This window comes from Panulirus ornatus, chromosome 3, assembly GCF_036320965.1.
Source record: "Panulirus ornatus isolate Po-2019 chromosome 3, ASM3632096v1, whole genome shotgun sequence".
Taxonomy (NCBI): domain Eukaryota; kingdom Metazoa; phylum Arthropoda; class Malacostraca; order Decapoda; family Palinuridae; genus Panulirus; species Panulirus ornatus.
The window spans coordinates 54,195,943-54,214,651 of NC_092226.1; the positions used below are offsets into that span (position 1 = coordinate 54,195,943).

Genomic DNA, 18,709 nt, shown 5'->3' on the forward strand with positions numbered 1-18,709 from the left:
AAACAGATATTTCTACGTAGTGTTTGTTATACTCTAAACATATTTTTTTTCACCCATGGAAAATTGAAATCATGCTGACGATAAATATACATAATAACATCCTCTCTCGCTGGGATTAAAGAAAACGTTGGTCATATACACGTTCTCTCTCTTCCACTATGTTGCAGGGACTCAGTTGGGCTTCACATTTGTAACCCCAGTGTTAGGTAATACTAGACTGTTGAGAGTATATGGAAAATATACATCTCTTTCTTATAAGAAATAGTTACACTGAAATATGTACATCCTGGGGTTGGCTGCTAAGTAGCGGCGGGAAATGCCGGTAAATACAGCCCAGGAAATTAATAGAAATGCGGGAAACAAAATTTGACTGTGGACGTTCTTACTAGGATATATATATATATATATATATATATATATATATATATATATATATATATATATATATATATATATATATATATATATATATATATATATATATATATATATATATATATATATATGCCCAAGCCAGGCACCCAGTTTATCGACCAATCCGTAGCTGCGTTGACTGGTGGGACGCCCCGCTATGATCACTGTTGTGGTTGGTACCCTGTGTGTGTGTGTGTGTGTGTGTGTGTGTGTGTGTAAGTTATATGATGTTTTCTGCAGCCACGTGTATCGTATGGCTAATAAACGGCAATACATAGGGTGTTAGTACAAAAGCCTCACAAACGACATAACACTACCCTCTGTAATATAATAGTCACAATCTGTATTAATATGTGCTTGGCAACTCGCAAATCGGGGTGGCATTTAGGGATTTCTTACGTTATGAGATGCAAGGACATAAACCCAAATCATACAAAGTGTACATGGTGGAAAGTATGTAAATGTCCTGCTATATAAGACCACATGCACCAAGAATAGAATATTTCTCTCCTGTATCCTAAGAATGATATAAAATTTAGCATAGATCTGGTATGATCATGAAACAGGAAATGAGTCACGAAACGAGGTATGATATTTCTTTAGTTTAGTAGGTGCTCGAGGTTGTGATTGGTAGGGGAATTCATGTGAGACGAACAATATTAGTGTTAGCACAGAAATTTACCACGGGAGATTCATTATTTGAATACAATGTATGGAAAATGTTAGAAACGGAACTGGTTCAACCCGCACACAGTAGGAATTGCTTTATTTATTTCGAATGATATCTATTTAGACGTGATGAAAACCAATGATAGAATCAAAAGTAGTATAACGTGTTTACCTTTCCCATCAAGCAATCATCCAGCCTGGCACATGACCGGTCAACCCTTATATATGTCTCATAATGTGTGACTATAAGTGTGTCGGTAGTAAGAACAGATACCACTGTGGTGTTACTATGAACACTGCCGCTGTGGTTATTTTGTATCGTGAAGCATGATCTAGTTTATGGAGCACAATCTGCATGTAGAGCCAGTGTAAAATGGTATACCAGTCACAAGCTACAGAGTAACTGGCAACTCAGCAGGCCAGGAGTACCAACCATGCACCGCAACTCAAGAGTTTTCTCATAAAATCTCTCGTCTGTTGTGTCTTATTGTATCACGTGTAAGGGTGCCGACTAATTTTTTATTGGGTGTACATGGCTTCTGATATCTGTAGTCTCGAAGGTTTGTGGCAAACGCATCTTCGAAATGATTTCTTGAAAAGCTGTTGTGTTGGGACTCATGAGATGTATGATTCCTTTTTGAAAGATGTGAGGGCTGGATTATTTATTGCCCTAACAGCATACCCCTTGAACGAATCCTAAACTTAGCACGTGCAATAATGCAAAAAAATACACAAAGATACATGTTCAGGTTGTACACATTGTTGCTTGAATGAAGTATTCATATCCAGGGGTTGCTCACCAGGAAAGATCACAACTATGAATTGGTGTAAAATTCATATCGTGTTCACAATGATAGTTTAGAACTCCTTGTTGTCAGATTAGGTGTTTCAGCTTCAGATGTTTAATCAAGGTTAGGTGTACACAAACCAAATCAGGTTTGTCTTTGATAAATATTTTTGAGTAAATATGAGAACACTTAGAAATGGCTGACACCACAAGCTGTGGCAATTCATCCTGCAGTATTTGAATATTTCATACAAAGTAGAATATCAAATATTAACTTATACTGGAAGAGAAGACTCAAACTTATGATACCGAGATATCATAGAAGTTGTGTTGGTGCTACTTTGTTGTGTTGTAATTACTTGATGATATTACGGTGTAAAGTTGATTGCTTGACTACAGTCGTAGTGTATTTAATGCTCATGTCTAGTATTGACAGTACGGGAAATTTGCTGTAGAAAATAAGGGATTGGGCTAAATACTTGAAAAAAAAAAAACTGCTGGCACAATGGGTATTAGAGTGTGCTGAATATGTTTAGCACTGAAGGACTCATCCAGTTTTTGATCCACAGTATTTCCCACTCACCCAGGAAATAAGCCAACGTTGGTATTGTACAGTACATACTAATGAGGCGAAAACGTAAATGAATTTTTTCTTGATTTATATAGTAACGTTTTGACAATACTGCTAAACCTAACCTCCCACTCTCCTCTGCCATTAGGTTTGTCGCCTCACAAATTAGGTAGTAGATGACACAGTTCATAGCTGACTCATAGGAACATCTACAGCAAGTATGGAAGAATTTTCATCGATAAATGAATATCGTAACCTCAGAATAGGCAGACCTGTTGTAGGTGGAGTGGTATGTGGTGTGTATGGGATGGCTCTGATATAGAAGAGAGAGATCCACCCTTTAGTGAAAAGCTGACGGTTCACTGTTGACAAGATCCACCTACTGATTACAATGATTCAGACAATAGTTGAAAGAGAGCCAACATGTGCTTGAGGACGCTGCTACTCATGGTGGAGGAAGGCCCAACACCAGGCTGATTCGATTGGATCCCTTGCTTATTAAATCAGATCTAATCCATGGATGAAATAAAGACCACTATTTGGGCAAGGAAGATGCAACTCCTGGTTGAGGGATTCTTAGGCAGCTGCTGGTCGCTTCAGTGTAGGGGAAAGTAGCATCTCTTGGCTGGGTTCGAGTCGGGTCATAGTCGGCTATCAGATGCAACTCCTGGTTGAGGAACAAGCAGCTTATAATTTGGTGTATAAGTAAACACAACCCTACGTCTGGTTGGCCACCGAACGTGAGGAAGTTCAGTCGTCTCAATTCTGAGAACCAGAATGTGTCGGTGGCCAGGCAGGCCCCTTGCGTAACTGTCAAGTGGGCATGACATGTTTTGATATCTTATATTCGTTTTCTCTTAGTATTTGCTCCACAAACTTTTTCAACTTATTTCCTAGACGTGTTTGTCAGTGACCATATAGATAATACCTGGTACTTGCGATCAGACGCTTGCTTTTACTTGAATTTTAGAAGTTTCTGAAGAAGGACAGTGAACAAGATTTTTGATATGATCATAATAGTTCCTGACCCTCTGACCCTGCTAAGTTTTATGTGGCTTGAGGATTACAACATTGACTGTTTCTGACGCACACAAATTAAATGTTCCTATATCATAAGTCGAGATAGAGTCGTATGTTCACAGTTTGCCCAGTTAATGATGCAGAATACTTTGAATGGATGCTCATAGAAAGATTATACCAGAAGACTAGAAAGCTCCTGTTATTGTGTAAGACGTTTCTGTTATCTATGTCGGACAGTATAAGGTGATTCCCGGGACCTGCAATATACATAGTTCATATTACAGTGTAGACGGTTCCTAACAATTTAGATTGGTCAAAATACTTTAAAGTCCAGAGGGCTCCTGATTCTGTTTAGAATTAAAGTTCCATTTGTTCGCGATGCTCTTTAGAGTTAAAGTTCAGAGGGTTGGTTCCTCATGCTGTCTAGATTTCTTTTTTTCCGTTTATATTCCAAGTATGGGAAATTGTATCATAGCGGTCCACTGAGGCTGTTGGTTGGCACGCATTGCTGCCACACGAGACCACGGAAGGTTTAGAGAATGCTTGGTCAAACGAGTGAACGTTAGGAAAACGTTTGCAGATCAGTAGTGGATCTAGACCAAGCAAACTTGTCAGTGTTGACTCGTCGAACCAGTGTGTGTGTGTGGACACATCGGAGCCGTGATGTTGACTTGACACGGCGCTGAGTGGTGATTGATCGCCAAGCATTACATTTCAAGAGGTCATTTTTTTCAGATTTGACTGTTGAAACCTTGAACGTTAATGGTGGCCTACCACACCACAGTGTTGACTTACATAATGCAATACTGGAGACGCAGGTGGTAAAACTATGGACACTAGGTTCTGATGTGGGAATATTAGAGGGAGAGAAGGTTCTATGTAAAGCACCCACACGGTGGTGATGAACCTAGCCTTCCAGATCCCTGGGGACGTGTTTGCCCTATACTTGTCCACCATTTTGGCTGAGACCCAGACCAGTCTTCCCCTGGTGTTGGCATTTTCTGGTTCTGTCTCATCCTCCTTGTAGTATGCTGTGCTGAAATCATAGTCAACTATGAATATGTTGTGTTTTCTTTCAAAGACGCTATCATTATGATACCCAGGCACTGAATTGTATCACAAGAAATAAGATTCTGGTGGGAAATTTACGATATCAGAAATTCGAACTAGGGACCGGGAATATATATACTCAGTGACCCACTGCAACCTAAAATTTTTGTTCGTTTACAGAGGTGTCATATTCAGAGCCAAAGAAAATCTGGATACGTGAAGTGAAATATTATGTGATTTGTTATGTTTTCTCAGCTCAGATTATTAGTTATTAACGTAATCGTTTTACTGTGAAATGACGTTTAGATTGATGACAACGTGGGAATATTAACTCTTCTATAAAGTCAAATCTGCTGTTGACGATATTGCATCACAACCATATAACATTGTTGGAACTGCTATTCCTTCAAGCATACCCATTTTTGCTCTCCGAGGTAACGTTCTCTTTCCACACATTCTTCATCGCCCTCAAAAACTTCGCCCCCTGCGTAACCCTATGACTCACTTCCGCTTCTATGACTCCATTCTCTGACAAATCCGCTCCCAGATGTCTAAAATACTTCACTACCTCCAATTTTTCTCCAAACTTACATCAACCGGCTTGCTTTTCAACCCTGCTGAACCTAATAGCCTAGGTCTTTGGTCAAGGTTGTATGCGAAGGGGGAGAGTTGAGTTGAGTAGTTTGGTGAAAAGAGAAGAGGTGGTGAAAGCCTTGCGGAAAATGAAATGTGGCAAAGCGACTGGAGTGGATGATATTTCATTTGAATTTATTAAGAATGGTGGTGACTATGTTGTTAATTGGATGGTAAGGATTCTCATTGTGCATAGATCATGGTTAGGTGCCTGAGGATTGGAGGAATGCATGTTTTAGGCCATTGCATAAAGGCATGGGGATCAAAGGTGAGTTTTCAAACTACAGAGGTATAAAGTTGTTGAGTATACCTGGTAAGATGTATGGGACGGTGCTGAGTGAGAGGGTGAAGGCATGTACAAACATCAGTTAAGGAGGAGCAGTGTGGTTTCAGAAGTGGTAGAGGATGTGTGAATCACGTGTTTCCTTTAAAGAATGTGTGTAAGAAATACTTAGAAAAAGAAATGGATTTCATGTGGAGTAGGCATATGATAGAGTTGATGAAAGTGCATTGTGTGGGAGGTAAGCTGCTAGATGCATTGAAGTTTTTACGAATATTCGTTTTCAGTGAAGGTCGGTTTGCGGCAGGGGTGTGCGATGTCACTATGGTTGTTTAATTTGTTTATGGATGGGATAGTTACGTGGTAAATGCAAGAGTTTTGAAGAGAGGGGCGGGTATGAAGTCTTTTGGGGGTGAGAGGGCTCGGGAAATGAAACAGTTGTTGTTCGCCGACGATACAGCGTGGTGGCTGATTCGAGTGAGAAACTACAGAAGTTAGTGAGTAAGTTTGGAAGAGTTTGTGAAAGGAGGAAGTTGAAATTATATGTTACAAAAGGAAAGTTAATAGGTTTAGCGGGCTTGAGGGACAGGTTAAATGGGGTTGAGTGTGAATGGAAAAAAAATGGAAAAAGTGAGATGTTTTAAGTAACTGGGAGTGGACATGGCAGCGAATGGAACTTTGGAAGCGGAGGTAAGTCACAGGATGGGGGAGGGGACGAAGGTTCTGGGAGCGATGAAGAATGTGTGGAAAGAGAGAACGTTATCTCGGAGTGCAAAAATGGGTACGTGTGAAGAAATATTAGTTCCAACAATATCATACGGTTGCGAAGCATGGGTTACAAATAGGGTTGTATGGAAGAGGATGAATGTGTTGAAGATGGAATGTTTGAGGACAATATGTGGTGTGAGGTGGTTTGATTTAGTATATAATGAAAGGATAGGAGTGATGTGTGGTAATAGAAAGAGAGCGGTTGAAAGGGAAGAAGATGGTATATTGAAAAAGTTTGGACTTAAGGAGAGAATGAGTGAGGAAAGGTTGACAAAGAGGTTATATGTCAGAAATAAGGGGAATAAGGAGAAACGGGAGACCAAATTGGATATGGGAGGATGGAGTGAAAATTATTTTGAATGATCGCGGCCTGAACATGAGAGTGAAAGAGGCACTGGATAGAGTGATTTGAAACGATGTAGTATACAGGGGTCGATGTGATATCATTGGACTGAACCAAGGCATGTGAACCGGCTAGAGGAAACCATGGAAAGGTCTGTGGTGCCTGGTTTTATATAAGGACCTGTGATTTTGGTGCTTTACACATGGCAGAGAGAATGGATGTGAGCGAATGCGGAGTTTCTTCGTCTGTTCCTGGCGATCAAATATGAAAAAAGAGTATATATATATATATATATATATATATATATATATATATATATATATATATATATATATATATATATATATATATATATATGTATATATATATATATATATATATATATATATATATATATATATATATATATATATATATATATATATATATATATATATATATATATTTTTTTTTTTTTTTTTCTTTTTTTTTTTTTTGCTTTGTCGCTGTCTCCCGCGTTTGCGAGGTAGCGCAAGGAAACAGACGAAAGAAATGGCCCAACCCACCCCCATACACATGTATATACATACGTCCACACACGCAAATATACATACCTACACAGCTTTCCATGGTTCACCCCAGACGCTTCACATGCCTTGATTCAATCCACTGACAGCACGTCAACCCCGGTATACCACATCGCTCCAATTCACTCTATTCCTTGCCCTCCTTTCACCCTCCTGCATGTTCAGGCCCCGATCACACAAAATCTTTTTCACTCCATCTTTCCACCTCCAATTTGGTCTCCCTCTTCTCCTCGTTCCCTCCACCTCCGACACGTATATCCTCTTGGTCAATCTTTCCTCACTCATTCTCTCCATGTGACCAAACCATTTCAAAACACCCTCTTCTGCTCTCTCAACCACGCTCCTTTTATTTCCACACATCTCTCTTACCCTTACGTTACTTACTCGATCAAACCACCTCACACCACACATTGTCCTCAAACATCTCATTTCCAGCACATCCATCCTCCTGCGCACAACTCTATCCATAGTCCACGCCTCGCAACCATACAACATTGTTGGAACCACTATTCATTCAAACATACCCATTTTTGCTTTCCGAGATAAAGTTCTCGACTTCCACACATTCTTCAAGGCTCCCAGAATTTTCGCCCCCTCCCCCACCCTATGATCCACTTCCGCTTCCATGGTTCCATCCGCTGCCAGATCCACTCCCAGATATCTAAAACACTTCACTTCCTCTAGTTTTTCTCCATTCAAACTCACCTCCCAATTGACTTGCCCTCAACCCTACTGTACCTAATAACCTTGCTCTTATTCCCATTTACTCTTAACTTTCTTCTTTCACACACTTTACCAAACTCAGTCACCAGCTTCTGCAGTTTCTCACATGAATCAGCCACCAGCGCTGTATCATCAGCGAACAACAACTGACTCACTTCCCAAGCTCTCTCATCCTCAACAGACTTCATACTTGCCCCTCTTTCCAAAACTCTTGCATTCACCTCCCTAACAACCCCATCCATAAGCAAATTAAACAACCATGGAGACATCACACACCCCTGCCGCAAACCTACATTCACTGAGAACCAATCACTTTCCTCTCTTCCTACACGTACACATGCCTTACATCCTCGATAAAAACTTTTCACTGCTTCTAACAACTTGCCTCCCACACCATATATTCTTCATACCTTCCACAGAGCATCTCTATCAACTCTATCATATGCCTTCTCCAGATTCATAAATGCTACATACAAATCCATTTGCTTTTCTAAGTATTTCTCACATACATTCTTCAAAGCAAACACCTGATCCACACATCCTCTACCACTTCTGAAACCACACTGCTCTTCCCCAATTTGATGCTCTGTACATGCCTTCACCCTCTCAATCAATACCCTCCCATATAATTTGCCAGGAATACTCAACAAACTTATGCCTCTGTAATTTGAGCACTCACTCTTATCCCCTTTGCCTTTGTACAATGGCACTATGCACGCATTCCGCCAATCCTCAGGCACCTCACCATGAGTCATACATACATTAAATAACCTTACCAACAAGTCAACAATACAGTCACCCCCTTTTTTAATAAATTCCACTGCAATACCATCCAAACCTGCTGCCTTGCCGGCTTTCATCATACAAAACACCCTATATCTGCCACTCTATCATCAAACACATTCAACAAATCTTCAGAATACTCACTCCATCTCCTTCTCACATCACCACTACTTGTTATCACCTCCCCATTTGCGCCCTTCACTGAAGTTCCCATTTGCTCCCTTGTCTTACGCACTTTATTTACCTCCTTCCAGAACATCTTTTTATTCTCCCTAGAATTTAATGATACTCTCTCACCCCAACTCTCATTTGCCCTTTTTTTCACCTCTTGCACCTTTCTCTTGACCTCCTTTCTCTTTCTTTTATACGTCTCCCACTCACTTGCATTTTTTCCCTGCAAAAATCGTCCAAATGCCTCTCTCTTCTCTTTCACTAATACTCTTACTTCTTCATCCCACCACTCACTACCCTTTCTAATATATATATATATATATATATATATATATATATATATATATATATATATATATATATATATATATATATATATATATATATGTATATATATATTATTATTATTATACTTTGTCGCTGTCTCCCGCGTTTGCGAGGTAGCGCAACCCCCCCCCATACACATGTATATACATACGTCCACACACGCAAATATACATACCTACACAGCTTTCCATGGTTTACCCCAGACGCTTCACATGCCCTGATTCAATCCATTGACAGCACGTCGACCCCGGTATACCACATCGATCCAATTCACTCTATTCCTTGCCCGCCTTTCACCCTCCTGCATGTTCAGGCCCCGATCACTCAAAATCTTTTTCACTCCATCTTTCCACCTAAAATTTGGTCTCCCACTTCTCCTCGTTCCCTCCACCTCCGACACATATATCCTCTTGGTCAATCTTTCCTCACTCATTCTCTCCATGTGCCCAAACCATTTCAAAACACCCTCTTCTGCTCTCTCAACCACGCTCTTTTTATTTCCACACATCTCTCTTACCCTTACATTACTTACTCGATCAAACCACCTCACACCACACACTGTCCTCAAACATCTGATTTCCAGCACATCCACCCCCCTGCGCACAACTCTATCAATAGCCCACGCTTCGCAACCATAGAACATTGTTGGAACCACTATTCCTTCAAACAAACCCATTTTTGCTTTCCGAGATAATGTTCTCGACTTCCACACATTCTTCAAGACTCCCAGGATTTTCGCCCCATCCCCCACCCTATGATTTACTTTCGCTTCCGTGGTTCCATCCGCTGCCAGATCCACTCCCAGTTATGTAAAACACTTTACTTCCTCCAGTTTTTCTCCGTTCAAACTTACCTCCCAATTGACTTGACCCTCAACCCTACTGTACCTAATAACCTTGCTCTTATTCACATTTACTCTTAAATTTCTTCTTTCACACACTCTACCAAACTCAGTCACCAGCTTCTGCAGTTTCTCACATGAATCAGCCACCAGCGCTGTATCATCAGCGAAAAACGACTGACTCACTTCCCAAGGTCTTTCATCCCCAACAGACTGCATACTTGCCTCTCTTTCCAAAAATCTTGCATTCACCTCCCTAACCCCCCCATCCATAAAAATTAAACAACCATGGAGACATTTCACACCCCTGCCGCAAACCTACATTCACTGAGAACCAAACACTTTCCTCTCTTCCTACACGTACACATGCCTTACATCCTCGATAAAAACTTTTCACTGCTTCTAACAACTTGCCTCCCACACCATATATCCTTAATACCTTCCAGAGAGCATCTCTGTCAACCCTATCATATGCCTTCTCCAGATCCATAAATGCTACATCCAAATCCATTTGCTTTTCTAAGTATTTCTCACATACATTCTTCAAAGCAAACACCTAATCCACAGATCTTCTACCACTTCTGAAACCACACTACTCTTACCCAGTCTGATGCTCTGTACATGCCTTCACCCTCTCAATCAATACCCTCCCATATAATTTACCAGGAATACTCAACAAACTTATGCCTCTGTAATTTGAGCACTCACTCTTATCCCCTTTGTCCTTGTACAATGGCACTATGCAAGCATTCCGCCAATCCTCAGGCACCTCACCATGAATCATACATACATTAAATAACCTTACCAACCAGACAACAATACAGTTACCCCATTTTTTAATATTTTCCACTGCAATAACATCCAAACCTGCTGCCTTGCCGGCTTTCATCTTCCGCAAAGCTTTTAATACCTCTTCTCTGTTTACCAAATCATTTTCCCTAACCCTCTCACTTTGCACACCACCTCGACCAAAACATCCTATATCTGCCACTCGATCATCAAACACATTCAACAAACCTTCAAAATACTCACTCCATCTCCTTCTCACATCACTACTACTTGTTATCACCTCCCCATTAGCCCTCTTCACTGAAGTTCCCATTTGCTCCCTTCTCTTACGAACTTTATTTACCTCCTTCCAAAACATCTTTTTGTTCTCCCTAAAATTTAATGATACTCTCTCACCCCAACTCTCATTTGCCCTCTTTTTCACCTCTTGCACCTTTCTCTTGACCTCCTGCCTCTTTTTTTTATACATCTCCCACTCACTTGCATTTTTTCTCTGCAAAAGTCGTCCAAATGGGTCTCTCTTCTCTTTCACTAATAATCTTACTTCTTCATCCCACCACTCACTACCCTTTCTAATCAACCCACCTCCCACGCTTCTCATGCCACAAGCATCTTTTAAGGAAACCATCACTGCTTCCCTAAATACATCCCATTCCTCCCCCACTCCCCTTACCTCCTTTGTTCTCTCCTTTTTCCATTCTGTACTCAGTCTCTCCTGGAACTTCCTCACACAAGTCTCCTTCTCAAGCTCACTTACTCTCACCACTCTCTTCACCCCAACATTCTCTCTTCTTTTCTGAAAACCCCTACAAATCTTCACCTTCGCCTCCACAAGATAATGATCAGACATCCCTCCAGTTGCACCTCTCAGCACATTAACATCCAAAAGTCTCTCTTTTGCGCGCCTATCAATGAACACCTAATCCAATAACACACTCTGGCCATCTCTCCTACTTACATACTTATACTTATTTATATCTCGCTTTTTAAACCAGGTATTCCCAATCACCAGTCCTTTCTCAGCACACAAATCCACAAGCTCTTCACCATTTCCATTTACAACACTGAACACCCCATGTATACCAATTATTCCCTCAACTGCCACTTTACTCATCTTTGCATTCAAATCACCCATCACTGTAACCTGGTCTTGTGCATCAAAACCAGTAACACACTCATTCAGCTGCTCCCAAAACACTTGCCTCTCATGATCTTTCTTCTCATGCCCAGGTGCATATGCACCAATAATCACCCATCTCTCTCCATCAACTTTCAGTTTTATCCATATCAATCTTGAGTTTACTTTCTTACACTCTATCACATACACCCACAACTCCTGTTTCAGGAGTAGTGCTACTTCTTCCCTTGCTCTTGTCCTCTCACTAACCCCTGGCTTTACTCCCAAGACATTCCCAAACCACTCTTCCCCTTTACCCTCGAGCTTTGTTTCACTGAGAGCCAAAACATCCAGGTTCCTTTACTCAAACACACTTCCTATCTCTCCTTTTTTCTCATCTTGGTTACATCCACACACATTTAGACACCCCTTCGAGGAGGATGAGCACTCCCGGCGTGACTCCTTCTTCTGTTTCCCCATTTAGAAAGTCAAAATACAAGGAGGGGAGTGTTTCTGGCCCTCCGCTCCCGTCCCTTTTAGTTGCCTTCTACGACACGTGAGAAATGCGTGGGAAGTATTCTTTGTTATATATATATATATATATATATATATATATATATATATATATATATATATATATATATATATATATATATATATATATATATATGTATATATATATATATATATATATATATATATATATATATATATATATATATATATATATATATATATATATATATATATATATATATACGTATATATATATGTATATATAGGAGTTGTAGGAGTATGTGATAGAATGTAAGAAAGTAAATTCTCGATTAATATGGGTAAAATTGAAAGTTGATGGAGAGAGGTGGGTGATTATTGGTGCATATGCACCTGGGCATGAGAAGAAAGATCATGAGAGGAAAGTGTTTTGGGAGCAGCTAAATGAGTGTGTTAGCGGTTTTGATGCACGAGACCGGGTTATAGTGATGGGTGATTTGAATGCAAAGGTGAGTAATGTGGCAGTTGAGGGAATAATTGGTATGCATGGGGTGTTCAGTGTTGTAAATGGAAATGGTGAAGAGCTTGTAGATTTATGTGCTGAAAAAGGACTGATGATTGGGAATACCTGGTTTAAAAAGCGAGATATACATAAGTATACTTATGTAAGTAGGAGAGATGGCCAGAGAGCGTTATTGGATTACGTGTTAATTGACAGGCGTGCGAAAGAGAGACTTTTGGATGTCAATATGCTGAGAGGTGCAACTGGAGGGATGTCTGATCATTATCTTGTGGAGGCTAAGGTGAAGATTAGTATGGGTTTTCAGAAAAGAAGAGTGAATGTTGGGGTGAAGAAGGTGGTGAGAGTAAGTGAGCTTGGGAAGGAGACCTGTGTGAAGAAGTATCAGGAGAGACTGTGTACAGAATGGAAAAAGGTGAGAACAATGGAAGTAAGGGGAGTGGGGGAGGAATGGGATGTATTTAGGGAATCAGTGATGGATTGCGCAAAAGAAGCTTGTGGCATGAGAAGAGTGGGAGGTGGGCTGTTTAGAAAGGGTAGTGAGTGGTGGGATGAAGAAGTAAGAGTATTAGTGAAAGAGAAGAGAGAGGCCTTTGGACGATTTTTGCAGGGAAAAAATGCAATTGAGTGGGAGAAGTATAAAAGAAAGAGACAGGAGGTCAAGAGAAAGGTGCAAGAGGTGAAAAAAAGGGCAAATGAGAGTTGGGGTGAGAGAGTATCATTAAATTTTAGGGAGGATAAAAAGATGTTCTGGAAGGAGGTAAATAAAGTGCGTAAGACGAGGGAGCAAATGGGAACTTCAGTGAAGGGCGCAAATGGGGAGGTGATATCAAGTAGTGGTGATGTGAGAAGGAGATGGAGTGAGTATTTTGAAGGTCTGTTGAATGTGTTTGATGATAGAGTGGCAGATACAGGGTGTTTTGGTCGAGGTGGTGTGCAAAGTGAGAGGGTTAGGGAAAATGATTTGGTAAACAGAGAAGAGGTAGTGAAAGCTTTGCGGAAGATGGTATTGCAGTGGAATTTATTAAAAAAGGGGGTGACTGTATTGTTGACTGGTTGGTAAGGTTATTTAATGTATGTATGACTCATGGTGAGGTGCCTGAGGATTGGCGGAATGCGTGCATAGTGCCATTGTACAAAGGCAACGGGGATAAGAGTGAGTGCTCAAATTACAGAGGTATAAGTTTGTTGAGTATTCCTGGTAAATTATATGGGAGGGTATTGATTGAGAGGGTGAAGGCATGTACAGAGCATCAGATTGGGGAAGAGCAGTGTGGTTTCAGAAGTGGTAGAGGATGTGTGGATCAGGTGTTTGCTTTGAAGAATGTATGTGAGAAATACTTAGAAAAGCAAATGGATTTGTATGTAGCATTTATGGATCTGGATAAGGCATATGATAGAGTTGATAGAGATGCTCTGTGGAAGGTATTAAGAATATATGGTGTGGGAGGAAAGTTGTTAGAAGCAGTGAAAAGTTTTTATCGAGGATGTAAGGCATGTGTACGTGTAGGAAGAGAGGAAAGTGATTGGTTCTCAGTGAATGTAGGTTTGCGGCAGGGGTGTGTGATGTCTCCATGGTTGTTTAATTTGTTTATGGATGGGGTTGTTAGGGAGGTAAATGCAAGAGTTTTGGAAAGAGGGGCAAGTATGAAGTCTGTTGGGGATGAGAGAGCTTGGGAAGTGAGTCAGTTGTTGTTCGCTGATGATACAGCGCTGGTGGCTGATTCATGTGAGAAACTGCAGAAGCTGGTGACTGAGTTTGGTAAAGTGTGTGGAAGAAGAAAGTTAAGAGTAAATGTGAATAAGAGCAAGGTTATTAGGTACAGTAGGGTTGAGGGTCAAGTCAATTGGGAGGTGAGTTTGAATGGAGAAAAACTGGAGGAAGTGAAGTGTTTTAGATATCTGGGAGTGGATCTGGCAGCGGATGGAACCATGGAAGCGGAAGTGGATCATAGGGTGGGGGAGGGGGCGAAAATTCTGGGGGCCTTGAAGAATGTGTGGAAGTCGAGAACATTATCTCGGAAAGCAAAAATGGGTATGTTTGAAGGAATAGTGGTTCCAACAATGTTGTATGGTTGCGAGGCGTGGGCTATGGATAGAGTTGTGCGCAGGAGGATGGATGTGCTGGAAATGAGATGTTTGAGGACAATGTGTGGTGTGAGGTGGTTTGATCGAGTGAGTAACGTAAGGGTAAGAGGGATGTGTGGAAATAAAAAGAGCGTGGTTAAGAGAGCAGAAGAGGGTGTTTTGAAGTGGTTTGGGCACATGGAGAGAATGAGTGATGAAAGATTGACCAAGAGGATATATGTGTCGGAGGTGGAGGGAACGAGGAGAAGAGGGAGACCAAATTGGAGGTGGAAAGATGGAGTGAAAAAGATTTTGTGTGATCGGGGCCTGAACATGCAGGAGGGTGAAAGGAGGGCAAGGAATAGAGTGAATTGGAGCGATGTGGTATACCGGGGTTGACGTGCTGTCAGTGGATTGAATCAAGGCATGTGAAGCGTCTGGGGTAAACCATGGAAAGGTGTGTAGGTATGTATATTTGTGTGTGTGGACGTATGTATATACATGTGTATGGGGGGGGGGGCATTTCTCTCGTCTGTTTCCTTGCGCTACCTCGCACATGCGGGAGACAGCGACAAAGTATAAAAAAAAAAAAAAAAAAAAAAAAAAAATATGTATATATATATATATATATATATATATATATATATATATATATATATATATATATATATATATATATATATATATATTTATATATATATATGTATATATATATATATATATATATATATATATATATATATATATATATATATATATATTTATATATATATATATATATATATATATATATATATATATATATATATATATATATATATATTTTTTTGCTTTGTCGCTGTCTCCCGCGTTTGCGAGGTATCGCAAGGAAACAGACGAAAGAAATGGCCCAACCCACCCCCATACACATGTATATGCATACACGTCCACACACGCAAATATACATACCTACAAAGCTTTCCATGGTTTACCCCGGACGCTTCACATGCCCTGATTCAATCCACTGACAGCACGTCAACACCGGTATACCACATCGATCCAATTCACTCTATTCCTTGCCCTCCTTTCACCCTCCTGCATTTTCAGGCCCCGATCACACAAAATCTTTTTCACACCATCTTTCCACCTCCAATTTGGTCTCCCACTTCTCCTCGTTCCCTCCACCTCCGACACATATATCCTTTTGGTCAATCCTTCCTCACTCATTCTCTCCATGTGCCCAAACCATTTCAAAACACCCTCTTCTGCTCTCTCAACCACGCTCTTTTTATTTCCACACATCTCTCTTACCCTTACGTTACTTACTCGATCAAACCACCTCACACCACACATTGTCCTCAAACATCTCATTTCCAGCACATCCACCCTCCTGCGCACAACTCTATCCATAGCCCACGCCTCGCAACCATACAACATTGTTGGAACCACTATTCCTTCAAACATACCCATTTTTGCTTTCCGAGACAATGTTCACGACTTCCACACATTCTTCAAGGCTCCCAGGATTTTCGCCCCCTCCCCCACCCTATGATCCTATGATCCACTTCCACACACATATATATATATATATATATATATATATATATATATATATATATATATATATATATATATATATATATATATATATACTATATATATATATATAATGGTGTGCAAAGTGAGAGGGTTAGGGATAATGATTTGGTAAACAGAGAAGAGGTAGCAAAAGCCTTGGGGAAGATGAAAGCCGGCAAGGCAGCAGGTTTGGATGGTATTGCAGTGGAATTTATTAAAAAAGGGGTGACTGTATTGTTGACTGGTTGGTAAGGTTTTTTAATGTATGTATGATTCATGGTGAGGTGCCTGAGGATTGGCGGAATGCTTGCATAGTGCCATTGTACAAAGGCAAAGGGGTTAAGAGTGAGCGGTCAAATTACAGAGGTATAAGTTTGTTGAGTATTCCTGGTAAATCATATCAGAGGGTATTGATTGAGAGGGTGAATGCATGTACAGAGCATCAGATTGGGGAAGAGCAGTGTGGTTTCAGAAGTGGTAGAGGATGTGTGGATCAGTTTTGGAAAGAGGGGCACGTATGCAGTCTGTTGTGGATGAGAGAGCTTGGGAAGTGAGTCAGTTGTTGTTTACTGATGTTAGAGCGCTGGTGGCTGATTCGTGTGAGAAACTGCAGAAGCTGGTGACTGAGTTTGGTAAAGTGTGTGAAAGAAGAAAGCTGAGAGTAAATGTGAATAAGAGTAAGGTTAATAAGTACTGTAGGGTTGAGGGACAAATCAATTGGGAGGCAAGTTTGAATGGAGAAAAACTAGAGGAAGTGAAGTGGTTTAGATATATGGAAGTGGATCTGGCAGCGGGTGGAACCATGGAAGCGGAAGTGAATCATAGGGTATGGGAGGGGGCGAAAGTTTTGGGAGCGTTGAAGAATGTGTGGAAGTCGAGAAGATTATCTCGTAAAGCAAAAATGGGTATGTTCGAAGGAATAGTGATTCCAACAATGTTATATGGTAGCGAGGCTTGGGCTATTGATAGAGTTGTGCGGAGGAGAGTGGATGTGCGGGAAATAAGTTGTTTGAGAACACTATGTGGTGTGAGATGATTTGATCGAGTAAGTTATGATAGGGTAAGAGAGATGTGGGGTAATAAGAAGAGTGTGGTTGAGAGAGCAGAAGAGGGTGTTTTGGAATGGTTTAGTCACATGGAGAGAATGAGTGAGGAAAGATTGACCTAGAGGATATATGCGTCAGAGGTGGAGGGAACGAGGAGAAGTGGGAGACCAAATTGGAGGTGAAAAGATGGAGTGAAAAAGATTTTGAGTGATTGGGGCCTGAACATGCAGAAGGGTGAAAGGCATTCAAGGAATAAAGTGAATTGGAACGATGTGGTATACCGGGGTCGACGGCCCTTCTTTCTAAAACTCTTGCATTCACCTCCCTAACAACCCCATCCATAGATAAATTAAACAGTCATGGAGACATCACACATCCCTGCCGCAAACCTATATTCGCTGAGAACCAATCACTTTCCTCTCTTCCTACACGCACACATGCCTTACATCCTCGATAGAAACTTTTCACTACTTCTAACAACTTGCATCCCACACCATATATTCTTAATACCTTCCACAAAGCATCTCCATCAACTCTATCATATGCCTTCTCCAGATCCATAAATGCTACATACAAATCCATTTGCTTTTCTAAGTATATCTCACATACATTCTTGAAAGCAAACACCTAATCCACACATCCTCTATCACGTCTGAAACCACACTGCTCCTCCCCAATCTGATGCTCTGTACATGCCTTTACTCTCTCAATCAATACCCTCCCATATAATATCCCAGGAATACTCAACAAACTTATGCCTCTGTAATTTGAACACTGACTTTTATCCCCTTTGCCTTTGTACAATGGCACTATGCAAGCATTCCGCCAATCCTCAGGCACCTCACCATGAGACATACATAAATTAAATAACCTTACCATACAGGCAACAATACAGTCACCCCCTTTTTTAATAAATTCCATTGCAATACCATCCAAACCTGCTGCCTTGCCAGCTTTCATCTTCCGCAAAGCTTTTACTACCTCTTCTCTGTTTACCAAATCATTTTCCCTAACCCTCTCACTTTGCACACCACCTCGCCACGCTATCATCAAACACATTCAAAAAACCTTCAAAATACTCACTCCATCTCCTCACATCACCACTACTTGTTATCACCTCCCCATTTACCCCCTTCACTGAAGTTCCCTTTTGTTCCCTTGTCTTACGCACT

At 40.7% G+C, this 18,709-nt stretch overlaps 1 protein-coding gene across 2 annotated transcripts in view; it reads left to right on the forward strand.

Annotated features, from left to right (window-relative positions):
- Positions 1–18,709, forward strand: part of LOC139762742 (uncharacterized) — a 531,126-nt gene that overhangs the window by 354,364 nt on the left and 158,053 nt on the right. The window lies entirely within an intron of this gene.